Below are 12222 nucleotides of genomic sequence, written 5' to 3' on the forward strand. Positions count from 1 at the left end.
TTGGTTCCTATGACTACCCGGCATGGTAACCGGGAAGGGTTGAACACAAACCGTGGGGGTGTCCTGCTGGAGTACGCCAGCTAGGACCCCCACGGGTGTCACCGCTCGTGGGCGTGCCGGCGGCCCTCACCTTACTAGGTCTCGGACAAGGCAAACGCCCCCGGAGTCCTCTACCGGACTACCCTTTTCTCGGGGGAAGGTGATGGCGTGTCCTTCCCCCCCATCCATTTGCATCACAATAGACCCCTGCCAATGCCTAACCGCCAAAACCGTGAAAGTTGTGACGATTTGCTACGAGGTAGGCGAAAAAACCAAAAGGCTGCAAAGTCGCCAACTTGGAAAAATTCCTACCAGGCCCCTTGCGGCGACCAACCGAAGTCCATAGCAAGGTCAAAACTGCCTAACCTAAGGGTGGGTGGGCTGGGAAAAGCTTCTCTGCTGCCGAGGGGAAAGAGGGAGATCCCGGGGCGTGCCTGGCCTTAAATAGCCCAGGCCACGCCTCCCCAGCCCGCCTATTGGCGGGCAGGGGGAAGGCGGAGAGGCACGCCCCCGGGGATTCCCTGGCTCTCGCGGGGCTAAACTCCAGCCCCGCGCTTGTGAGAGGGGCCAGCCCACAACACCCTCTCCTCCCGAGGCTCGGAAATGGCTTTGTGGTCACATGGAAATAGAATTTCAAAGTGAGTTTTAGGGAAAACTATTGGGCTGGGTTCTAAATTTGATCCTGGTGACCCTATTGATGAGGACTGGGTGTGCTCCCTCCCAACTGTGTCCCAGAAGGCAAATCTTTCACTTTGCTGACATATGTTAGAACCACTAGAACCAAGCCTGCCCCTATCTGCACACCCCATCTTGGGCTCTGTATCTTGGTCATGCTAAAGTGTGATGGAATCTCAGTATTATTTTTCTTTATTACCTAGTACAATGGATCCTTGATTGGAACTTTCTCTCTTACTGGATTCTTTTTGATACTAGCATAATTAAAATAATACAATATATCTAGGGATAATTTCCTTAAAAAGAAAAAGAGTCACCAGAATATAGAGTTAATCACTTTAATATCTGAAGTATTCATCTGCAATCTCAATTTGCTCTGAGTCCAGCAGCTGCATTAGTTGAGATAATTCTGTCAGTGAATGCTGTTTGTACCCAGAACATGCCTACTAAATTTGTTAAAGAATACCCCAGACTAACGCATCATTACACTCACAAAGTCATCTATCTTTTACTTCAGATTAATTCTTTTTTCTCTCTCTCTCTCTTCACCTCCTCCATAAATCCTGGTGCACTTAATTAATTTCAGTTCCAGTGTAAGGTCCATAATACAGAATTGTTCAAGCAAACACAAAATTAATTATTCTATTTACGGCCTTCTCATTGAAAGGAGCATTTCATCTTTCATAATTACATTTTGGAACGTCCAATTATGAATTCAGGCTTCTGCTATTTTGCATAGCGTGATTGTACACAAGTGTCTCAATGCCGATGAGAACCAAGATTTGGGCCTTACATTTCATTCCAATTAGGCTGAAATCACATACAGTTTCAGTCTTTTCCTTTCTTTTTCTTTTTTTAAAAAAACCTTTTTCAGAAGGCTTTCCGGAGATGCTTTATTAGACTCAAATTATGAAAATGCATGAGCAAAGGTGAGTTCATATTCCTCATCCAAATATATTTGTTGCTAACATGAAAAAGAAGTATTTGGCTGGTGTTACAATATCTCCTAGAGTCACATTATATTGGTCAACTTCTCTTGACTTATACACTATTCTGAAGGATTATATTAGGACAAAGATGACATTGCCCTTAACCATTGCCCATGGGTAGGGCAGTGGGAACCCAAGAAAATTTAGAGGGCTGTACTTTACCTATCCCTGCATTTAGTCATACATCCAGATTGAGCTAGAAGGCAGCTTCACATGGAAGCTGGCTACAGAACCTGTATGCTATAATCCTGATAGAGATTGGTGATTCAATGGATGACTGTCCTCTGATGTCTAAAGTAGGACACATGGCTACCTTAGCTACAGTGCAGTGTAAAGTTAATATAAATGCTATATATTTCCTCAGTAAATTATTTTGGACATGCACATATACATGCGTGAAAATAGATGGAAAATGATACGGTGAGGATCGATTTATGCAACAAAAGGATAGCTAATTATCTCTACAGTGTGAGAGCCAATGTGGTGTAGTGGTTAAGAGCGGTAGTCTCGTAATCTGGGGAACCGGGTTCGCATCTCCGCTCCTCCACATGCAGCTGCTGGGTGACCTTGGGCCAGTCACACTTCATTGAAGTCTCTCAGCCCCACTCACCTCACAGAGTGTTTGTTGTGGGGGAGGAAGGGAAAGGAGAATGTTAGCCGCTTTGAGACTCCTTAAAGGGAGTGAAAGGCGGGATATCAAATCCAAACTCTTCTTCTTCTTCTACAGCCATACAATAGGCAATGATTACAAACTAATCCTACCAAAAATGGAAAAAAAACAGTAGCCAGCTTTATGCAAAAACATTTCATACCGGAACCACGCCAAAGATGATAGGTGTTTAGAGATACTCGTATGAGGCAAATGTTAAACAAAATCTTTGATGTGCTTGTAAGAATACCTGGCCTTCTAAGGGAACAAGGTATCTTGTGTCGGGCAAATCTTGGGCAATTCCTTCATCAACTTCTTAGTGTGGAATTCTCTGTAGAGGCCCCAAATGACATGTTTGCATTCCTTTAGAAAGGCTCACATGTGTATATGATGTGTCATCTTACAAATCTCTGCAGAGGAGAGTGAAGCAAGTGGTGCTGTTTTTGTCAGCCAGGTCATGGACTCGATGCCATTCATTTGGCAACAAGGCCCAATATAGTGGAGCTGCTTGCAATCTAGATGAAGATCAGAGTCTAACTGGTGCTCCAGTGAAACAATGCAAAAGCCAGATAAATACATTTTATTGCACTAGTTAGACACTAGCCCTTTTGGTCAGGAATGATAGGAGTTGCTGTCCAGCAGCATCTGACCACAGGATTCACCATCCCTGTTACAGCCAGGGCCATAGCTAGGGGGTGGCGAGGTGGGCCCCCACCAGGGGTGCAGGTGATGCCCCCCCAATAGGCTAAAATGTGTCCATAAATATCAATATCAATTATTACCTCATAAAATAATAATAATAATAATAATAATAATAATAATAATAATAATAATAATAATATCTTTATTGTCATTGCCCCCTTCGGGGACAACAAAATTACTTTACTGCTCCATAAAAACACTAATTAAACAATACAGTATAATACAGCAAGGGAGATTAGATGACTTTCAAAGTCCGGGCTTCACCCTCTATTTAATGGTTTTAAATAGAGGGTGAATTGAATCTGTGGTGGTAGGGGGTTCGAGGAGAGGCAGAAAGAAGAGCTAGTTTGTCTGTGGCTAGGGGGCGCAATCTGGATGGTTCTGTCAGGGGCGCAAGATCACCTAGTTATGGCTCAGGTTACAGCAGCATATCATTTGGTAGCCCCTTTGTTTCACAATATGCAGATACATAGAAAATACTATAATGCTCTGCCGTGTTTCCTTTTGCATCAAGAGCCATTATTATTTTGCCCAAGAAGATCTCATGTTCTGTTCATATTAAAGACATTTGAAAAAGAAAAGAAAGAGCAACAAAAAAACAATTCTTTAACCAGTTTTCTCAGCATGCCCTCACACACAGCCTGCCATTTGCTCCAAGAGGATAATTGCTTAATTTTGTCCATGTTGGAATCTTTGCCCTGTTCCACCTGGCAGGTTTGCTTTTATTTACTGATTTGTTGTTAATTGAAGAGGCTGTTGGGGATTTGGAGGTGAACAGGGAGCTTGTAGGTTGGAGCAACCAGAAAATGAACAGAATGGACCTTTGAATGGTTACAATGTAGACCTTGTAGCCTTGTTAATTTATTAGAAGCAAATGTCACGTCCTCCTGGTCAACAGAAGAGGAGCATTGAAGAGAGGTCTTGCTGATTAGTTCTCTGAACACGTAAGGTGCCTTGAAGTTAGCTAGGAAAGATTTAGAGGAGAATAAACCACAAATCAAGTTAGGAAATATTAAGGCAAAGTGTTAGAAGCATGAGCCCTGTTCAAAAACATTATGTGAATGGTGTGTGTGTGGGTGTGTATTTGTGATGATCCTACGTGTTCATTCCAAGTTCTGAAAGAGTAACCACACATATCAACTGTATGCATGGAGGGTTTTCTCCATGCAACCAGGATCCTTGGAAAAGCAGAACTCCCAATGACAAAATCCTTAGTGTATACTGTGCTGCCCCCCCACATTGAGATTATTAATCTATTTTTTTTTTTGCATTTCCAAAAAGCTGAGTGTAGCTTCTTATATTCCTCCGTAACTGCTGACGGTTCATTTTAATTGGGGAAGGCATATAAGCAAATCTTAAGCAAATCAGGAGAAATGCAAGATATATGCTCATTGCCATTTAAGCTCCCCACAAACAAATCGGAATGAATTCTCAATAAACACCAGATACAATCGAAGATTTGTGCAAGCAAATCAGGATGGAATGCTCAATAAAAAGGTCATCTCTGGAGGAGACCAGAGAGGGCTGATGGAGACTAAGGAATTGTTAACTGGCTTGGCTTCTAATCTGAGAAGAATACTGCTTCTCCCCTTAAGGCTTTTATGAACCCTTAGAGTTTGTTTCTGAGTCTGCACCCAGATAACTTTGCCACCATCTCTAATGAAGATATTCCCTACAAGCAGACTAACTAAGCTCAGTCTACCCTCCCACAAAGATAATTGCAACGCAAGCATTTTTCAGCAGTTTTTCTGGGTGGAAAATAAGACTTAAAGTGAACCAACCCGTGCCCCTCCCAACCAATTTTGAAGAAGCCATGCCTCCAGACTTTGAGAATAACCCATTTCAGCAATTCTGTTCTACTTGTCTATATGACTAATCTCTGCTGTGCACAGGTAGAACTGTGCCTAAGAGCAGTTTGCAAAATTCCAGAGAGAAATGTTGTATTGCTGATTTTTTTAAAAAGCAAACACTGGGTTTTCATGTTTTTAGAAGCTTGTTGTTTGGCTGATAAATCCCCAAGGGGCACCTTATTATTTGTCATATAAGGATAATATTTCAATTAGAGGAAACCTGCAGCAGCCACTGAGATATACAAGGAACTGCATTGGGCTTCTGGGGGGGGGGTGGGGGTGGCGGGGATGCCAAGAAATCATAAGAATAGAGTGCCAATACAAAGTACTGCATAATAAATAGTAGTTAGGCAAGAATCGCCTGGCTTTTACCTTTTAACTTGAGAGGAAAGAAGAAACTTGAGATGCAAAACAAATGATATATACCTGGTACAATGTGTGCTTTGAACCTTGTTGTTCAAGCCACATCCATATTTGAAAGTCAGTCCCATTGAATAGGAATGGGGCTTTGGGTTGATTCACACCAAAAATCTGCTCAGAATGCAGTGGGTCATATAATTGCTTTACTGCTTCACCATCTCAAGGTTTTCAAGGCACACGGACAAATTTAGCAGGTCACAACAAAGGATTTCAATGATGGCATCCTAAGACGTCCACCTCCACTGAAAACTCAAGTACAATAAGTGTAAACATTGTTTCCCTTACTGGGTGTCCTCAGAATGGTTTCCCCAGTACAACAACAACAATGGAACCAACGACATTGGTTCCTACTTCAACTCACTCCTACTGCTGCTTTTAGGATGATATTTTCCAACAACAGGTGCAAGACATGAATGACTGGGGGGGGGGTGAGAGAGAACACAGCCTTCCAATTAAGGCATTCTGTTTAATTGCATTGGGGAGGGGAGCAGGGCCATGCTTGGGTTCCCCACTATCACCACCAACTTCCATTGTATTCCTGTTTCCCCCTTCCGTGTGTTGGAGGGCAAATGTCAGAAGCAGGAAGCCTGCTGGACTCATGTTGGCACCTCACTACAATTCAGAACCCAGATCACACAGGTTTCTCCACTGGAGATGTTCATCCTCCAACCTGTAGGTGGTAATGATGGAAGTGTGATGGAATGGTGAGATCAGTGAACATGATTGGAATCAACTGTGACCAAGCACTGTAACAGGATGAGAGAATGCCTTCATAATGGTCACACTTTCTATTGTTCCTGCACCAAATATTCCTTAACAGCCAAAAGAGTACAGAGACCACCTACAGTTGGTACCCCAACGAAGGGGGAAAGGGCTTGTCTAAGTCCTGTGTTGATGTTGAGTTCTTCTAAGCAAGATGCTTCAGGGATTGCACCGATCTTGCTTTATGGAAATATCACTCATTTTGTACCTGTATGAAAATGAGGATCCCAACCATCACCCCAGAGTGGTATCCAATATCAAAATTAGATTGGGGAACTTGAAGTCTATGAATATTTGTCTTGTCAATAAGAGTTATCTATAGACAAAACCCTTTACTTGTCTGCTTTCTCTACCATGTTTCCCTCTTAATTCATTTTCAGTCTTTAATGTACTGTTGTTTAGCTTCCTCTCCCATTAGGCCCTGTAATGTGCTCCGATTGCCTTCAGCTTGACTGCACTTAATAGCCAGCGTAAATAGAACTTAGTGTAGCATGCACTAACATCTCTATCCATTGTCCGGAGATTAAATACATGCCACAAATGGTTTACGCATCATCAGCTCCGAGCCCCGGTTTCATAGCTACCAACCAAAAGAGGATATTAAATTAATTTGCAGGTTGCTTTAGCAAATCCTAACAAAAGGGGGGGGGGGCAAAAGAAAACCTGGAGGTCATTATGCATATAATAGCCATCAATCACAGAGAGGGGTGGGAAATGATAATGGCGGGCCATTATAGTCAGACAGGTGTGCACAGGAGTTAGTTCTTCTATGACTGGCACAGGCCAAAGCTTAATGGGGTTAACTAGAGAGGAATGCGGCTTACCATTCACATGTGCTTAAGAGCAAGGCAAAAGGGCAGTGGTATGCCATAACAGATATGCCTGGTCCATAGTCTTTGTGCTTAACCCTTTACGATACTTGAACTGGGTGGGGGAGACAGATACAGGTGAGCACAAAAAGGAGCAGGGGATGAGTAGACAGAGAAAGTTACAGTATCAGTCTCCAAAAGCTAAGCAGTGCTTTAATCTAGTTTTTTTTAAAAAAGATACTTATTGAAAGTTTTTAAGATATGACAAAAAAAGAAAAATAAACATACAAAATAAAAAACAGTTAAAAACACACATTAATTTTCAATAACATAACTTCCATACACTTATTTCCTCGGACCTCCTCATACCTCCCTTCTTTGTATTCCAGTTCGATTTGTTAGTTCAGCAAATCCTTACCATTAAACTTTTACCCATTTGTGAAACCTTTTTTTTTCATATCTCTTAAAGCATTACAGCTGGAAACCGCTTAGTTTCTATCCAACATCCTTCTAACATTCATTAATTTTACAATGTTTCTGTAAGTAGTCTTTGAATTTCTTCCAATCTTCTTTCACCGACTCTTCTCTCTGGTCTCGGATTCTGCCAGTGCTTTAATCTAGTTTTAAACCCCATGCACGCCTACTCAAAAGGGAGGCCCACCACTGTTCGGTGAAGGTTACTCCCAGAAAAGTATGTTTCGGGGTTGTTTTTATTATTTAAATATATTTCTTTCACACCTCTGTGGGGCGAGTCCTCACATGGCCTCTTACAATAAAAATGCTGAAAACTGGACAAATACATAACAGCAGAGAAGCAACATATATAGGAAGAAGGAAGAAGCTCAAATGCACTCTGTGGGATTGCACTTTATGCGGGTGAGTCGTGTGCTGTGAAATCGTCCCTGGTTCAAATTTTGCCATATCCAAGGGGTCTTAGATGACCACTATTTGGATAATAATGCTATCCTATCTTACAGGATTCTTATTTTTCAGGTATTGCAGGGGAACATAGAAAGCATTTTGATCGTTCTAATCTAAAACATTCTTTAAAAATTAAATATTTATTACTAACAACTTGGGAAACATAAAAAAATCAAAAAATCAGTGATGTTTTGAAATAAGTGGTTAAAATCTGAAAATTTGAATGTTCCAGTCTGCCATCTTGATTCAAAATGGCACCCAATTGTATCCAAATATAGACAGAAACTCATTTTCTCATGAACCTTCCTGCACAATTTGGTTTTATTTTACCCACCCCCCTCTTCTAACAGCAAAGAAACCGTTCTCCACCTTAGTGATGAAAATAATGCATGCCACTTTGCCATATACTGTACTCTGCTACATAGCCAGTATCTATGGCTTTCATGCCTATTACTCTAGAATTCTGCTAATTCTTATTCAGGCAAATTTGTGATGCTTCCTGAGTAGCAAGAATTGTCTTACAGCCTGCCTTGTGCTTTGGATGTGCGTCTTCTTCCCTTTTCCATCCAGTCATCTATAGAGAGCTTTCCACAGGTGATATTTTTTCCATAGATGACCTTTTTTATAACGGCATCCACTTGGCTTAGTGATAATTCCATTGGGCAACTCTGACACTTTAATACAGTTTGCATGTCCTCTTCCAGATTACAGGGGCTAATAGAGGGTGCCATAATAATAATAATAATAATAATAATAATAATAATAATAATAATAATAATAATTTATTATTTATACCCCGCCCATCTGGCTGGGCTTCCCCAGACACTCTGGGCAGCTTCCAACAAAATATTAAAATAAAGTAATCCATCAAATATTAAAAGCTTCCCATGACTGAGGGGACACACACACACACACACACACACACCACAATCCTGGAGCAGTACTCTGTGTGTTTGCTTGCTTTTGTATGTGTTCCTGTGTGTGTCAGAGACACACACAAAGAAAATGAACTTCCATCATGCTAATATGTTGTCATTCTTGAATGCTACTTGTTGTTGTTGTTTAAAAAGTTCCTCCTGGGAGGCTATCTCTTCTGTGCTGGAAGTTGCCACCGCCACTAGATTTGGATTTATGCCCTTTATGCCAAAGCACCATAAATCCAGTTCTCATTTCAGGGTCTTCTTCTTCTTCTTCTTCTTCTTCTTCTTCTTCTTCTTCTTCTTCTTCTTCACAAATGGTTTTGTGGGCAAAGGGAGGGCTTGACACGGAGTGGTCTGGGGGAAGTGAAGGCGGCAAGAGGAAATAGTGTGGAGGGGACATGTCAGCAATCAATCCCTCTGGCTGACTGTTTCACACTCCGGAACAATAGATGATCACTCTTCATTATAGCAGGCTGAATGTGTGTTACTCTGCTGGTTCCTTTCCTTACATTATCAGATCAATAGAGCCTTAATTGCTGAAGAAAGGGAGTATCGTACACAATCACAACACAATGGTTTAATCACTCGGACGCTTGAAGTTAATTTCAGGCAGTTAATTTTTCACTGATGTTCTCATTCCACCAGGGCTGGCTTGCCTTCTTGAGCCGAACAGGTGGCACACAGGACCTTCAGATAAAGGCGGATTATTAATAGCTTTTAACAAAATCACTTGGGCCAATTGCCAGTGGGGGACACATGCATGTACACAAACACACACTCAAGGACCAAAAGGGTCTCATACTCTGCCCACTGATGTTTTGTGGAGCTCTGGATTCAGGTTGTGATGACTCTATTCCCATACCATTAAAAAAAGATGTCAAACAGAATCTTCCCCACAGGAAAATTTCGTTTACCCATTGTGTACCATAACATCTTATTCCGATTAGCTGGCTGTCACGGTAAGGCAAAGTGCTGCTCAGGGGAAGGGAAGGGAATATTTGAAGAACCCCCCACCCTCCAAACACATTTTTTTGAAAAAATATGTCTCGTCACAGCTAAGGAAAAAAATTGGACATTTTCGGAAGAGAATGATCAGCAAATTGTTGTGTGAAATACCGCCTGTCACAATAAATAAATAAATAAATAAATAAATAAATTCCAGGCATGCCATTTTAGAAGGAGACGGAAAAAATCCCTTGTATAATTAGTGTTGCACACCACCCCAATCTCTGACCAATGCAAAATTCCAGGGGTTCCAGGTACTTATCCAGGAATGAGGCACAGTGGGGACTGTGGTGTCTTTATGATATACTGGTTTATTTACACATATATACAACCTGAGCCTATGTTAGAACAAATCACAAGATTTGTTCTGAGTACTAGAGCTGAGTTGAGGTCACTGTCCTTCCATGTAAAAATGTATTCCTGGTTTCCCTACAATTTCTTAATTTCAGCAGACTAATTGGTGTGTTATTTTGTTGCTACTATTGTTAAACAATTGGGAACCAGACATTCTTGCCCATCTAATGCAAACCACCCAGACCTTTACCAATAGATGCAGGCCTACCATCTGCCCACCCCTAGTGTACATGATTGCAGTTTTAGCCTGTTAAGTTGTGGGTGAACATATCAAATGACACAGCAATTCTTCAAACAGCTCTTGTTTATTCACAGGCCAGAACAGAACTGAACTGAAGGGTTCAGTCAGCCTGCTTATATTGAGCTCCAGTACAACGCAACTGTAACAATTTTATAAAACTATCCAATCACTGAACGTCACTTTCGACCCCTTATTTGCATAACTATCTACAGTATCCCCCTGTTGGCCCAGGGTGAGAACTTCAGTACATAACATAGCCTTCTACTAGAAATGGGGCAGCAGAGGAGAATTCCTATATTCATTCATATGCACATTTACCTGGGAGTAAGTCCCACTGAACATAATGGGATTTACTTCAAAGTAGTCATGCCTAGGATTGCACTGCTGGGCAGCAATCCTTCGCACATTTAACAGGGACAGGAATAAACCCAGTTGTTACCCTGACTTACTCCTAAGTAAGCATGGTTAGGACTGAACTGCATGGATTTGCTAGAGCCTTTTGTTTCAGTCTGTATGCCCCTCTCCCCCCAAATTGAGAGAAAGAGTAACCAAGATCAAGAGAGGGTCAGAGAGAAAAGAAGTCAGGATGAAAGCTTCTGCTCAAAAGAAGAGGCTTGGAGGGAAACACAATTTCTTTGTTGTGATGCTTTAGGCTAACCATTATTCACCACTTTCCCCCCATATTGCATCTTTCATGATTTGCTTAAGTGATTTTAAATTGCTTTTGCAATGCAGTTTAACAGAGACTGCAAAAAAGTGACCCCCAAAGTCTATGAAATGAAACAGGCTGCGCAAAGCCATCAAAGGCCTCAACTCCTCCGCAATGAGGTTATGAGCGCCGCTGCCGCGGCTGCTCACGGGGTGCCCTCCGAGTATGAAAGAAAGGAAAGGAAGAGAGAGGAAAGCAGCCTTGATTAATGGGCGCAGGCAGAGGAGCATTAATACTTGTGGCTGTGCAGAATGGTTTATGTTAAATCTATACTGGCTTGCATTTGCCACACAAGTGCAATTAAGAGCTGTTGGAAAGAAAACCACACCGATCCTTCCCAGCTATATTTTCATATATCAGCAGTGCAGGGTGCGGAAACAATAATCCTTATAGCTGGGCAGGTGATAGAGGAGGATGAGACAACAAACTTTACCCAAAAGGAAACACTGTGGAAATTTACTCCTTTAAGATCCAATAAAGCAAAACTTAATCAAAGCCTCTGCTCCGCCTAGAACGGTGACAATCTTTCTTCCTTGAGCTGCTGAATACATTAACCCAGCTGCCAGAGCATTGGCGGGAGGGTGGAGTGTCAGCATTTGATCTGAATTTGGCATGCAACTTGAAATCAAGTTATTAATACGTTAAGAGTCTCTAGGGGTCAGGCTAATAGTTATAGCAATGCTATATCAATTACGTTCAATCAATGTCATTCCCAGTGCACCAGAATTTTGTTGCACAACATGAAAAAATAATTGATGTACAGGCCCCACTCCACACTTCCCTTGGAGGGGGGCACTCAATGAAGGTACCTTCCTGCTGAGAGAGTGGAACCAACAGGTGCATGCAAATCAGAGAAATGTCTACCCCACTCCTAAACAGTACTGGAAGCCACCATTTGCGGAGGATAAAGTAAAGGGTAAAGGGACCCCTGACCATTAGGTCCAGTCGTGACTGACTCTGGGGTTGCGGTGCTCATCTCGCTTTATTGGCCAAGGGAGCCGGCGTATAGCTTCCGGGTCATGTGGCCAGCATGACTAAGCCACTTCTGACGAACCAGAGCAGCGCACGGAAACGCCGTTTACCTTCCCGCTGGAGCGGTACCTATTTATCTACTTGCACTTTGACGTTCTTTCGATCTGCTAGGTTGGCAGGAGCAGGGACCGAGCAACGGGAGCTC

Source organism: Podarcis liolepis (genome assembly GCF_965112155.1).
Source record: "Podarcis liolepis genome assembly, chromosome: 6".
Lineage (NCBI taxonomy): Eukaryota > Metazoa > Chordata > Lepidosauria > Squamata > Lacertidae > Podarcis > Podarcis liolepis.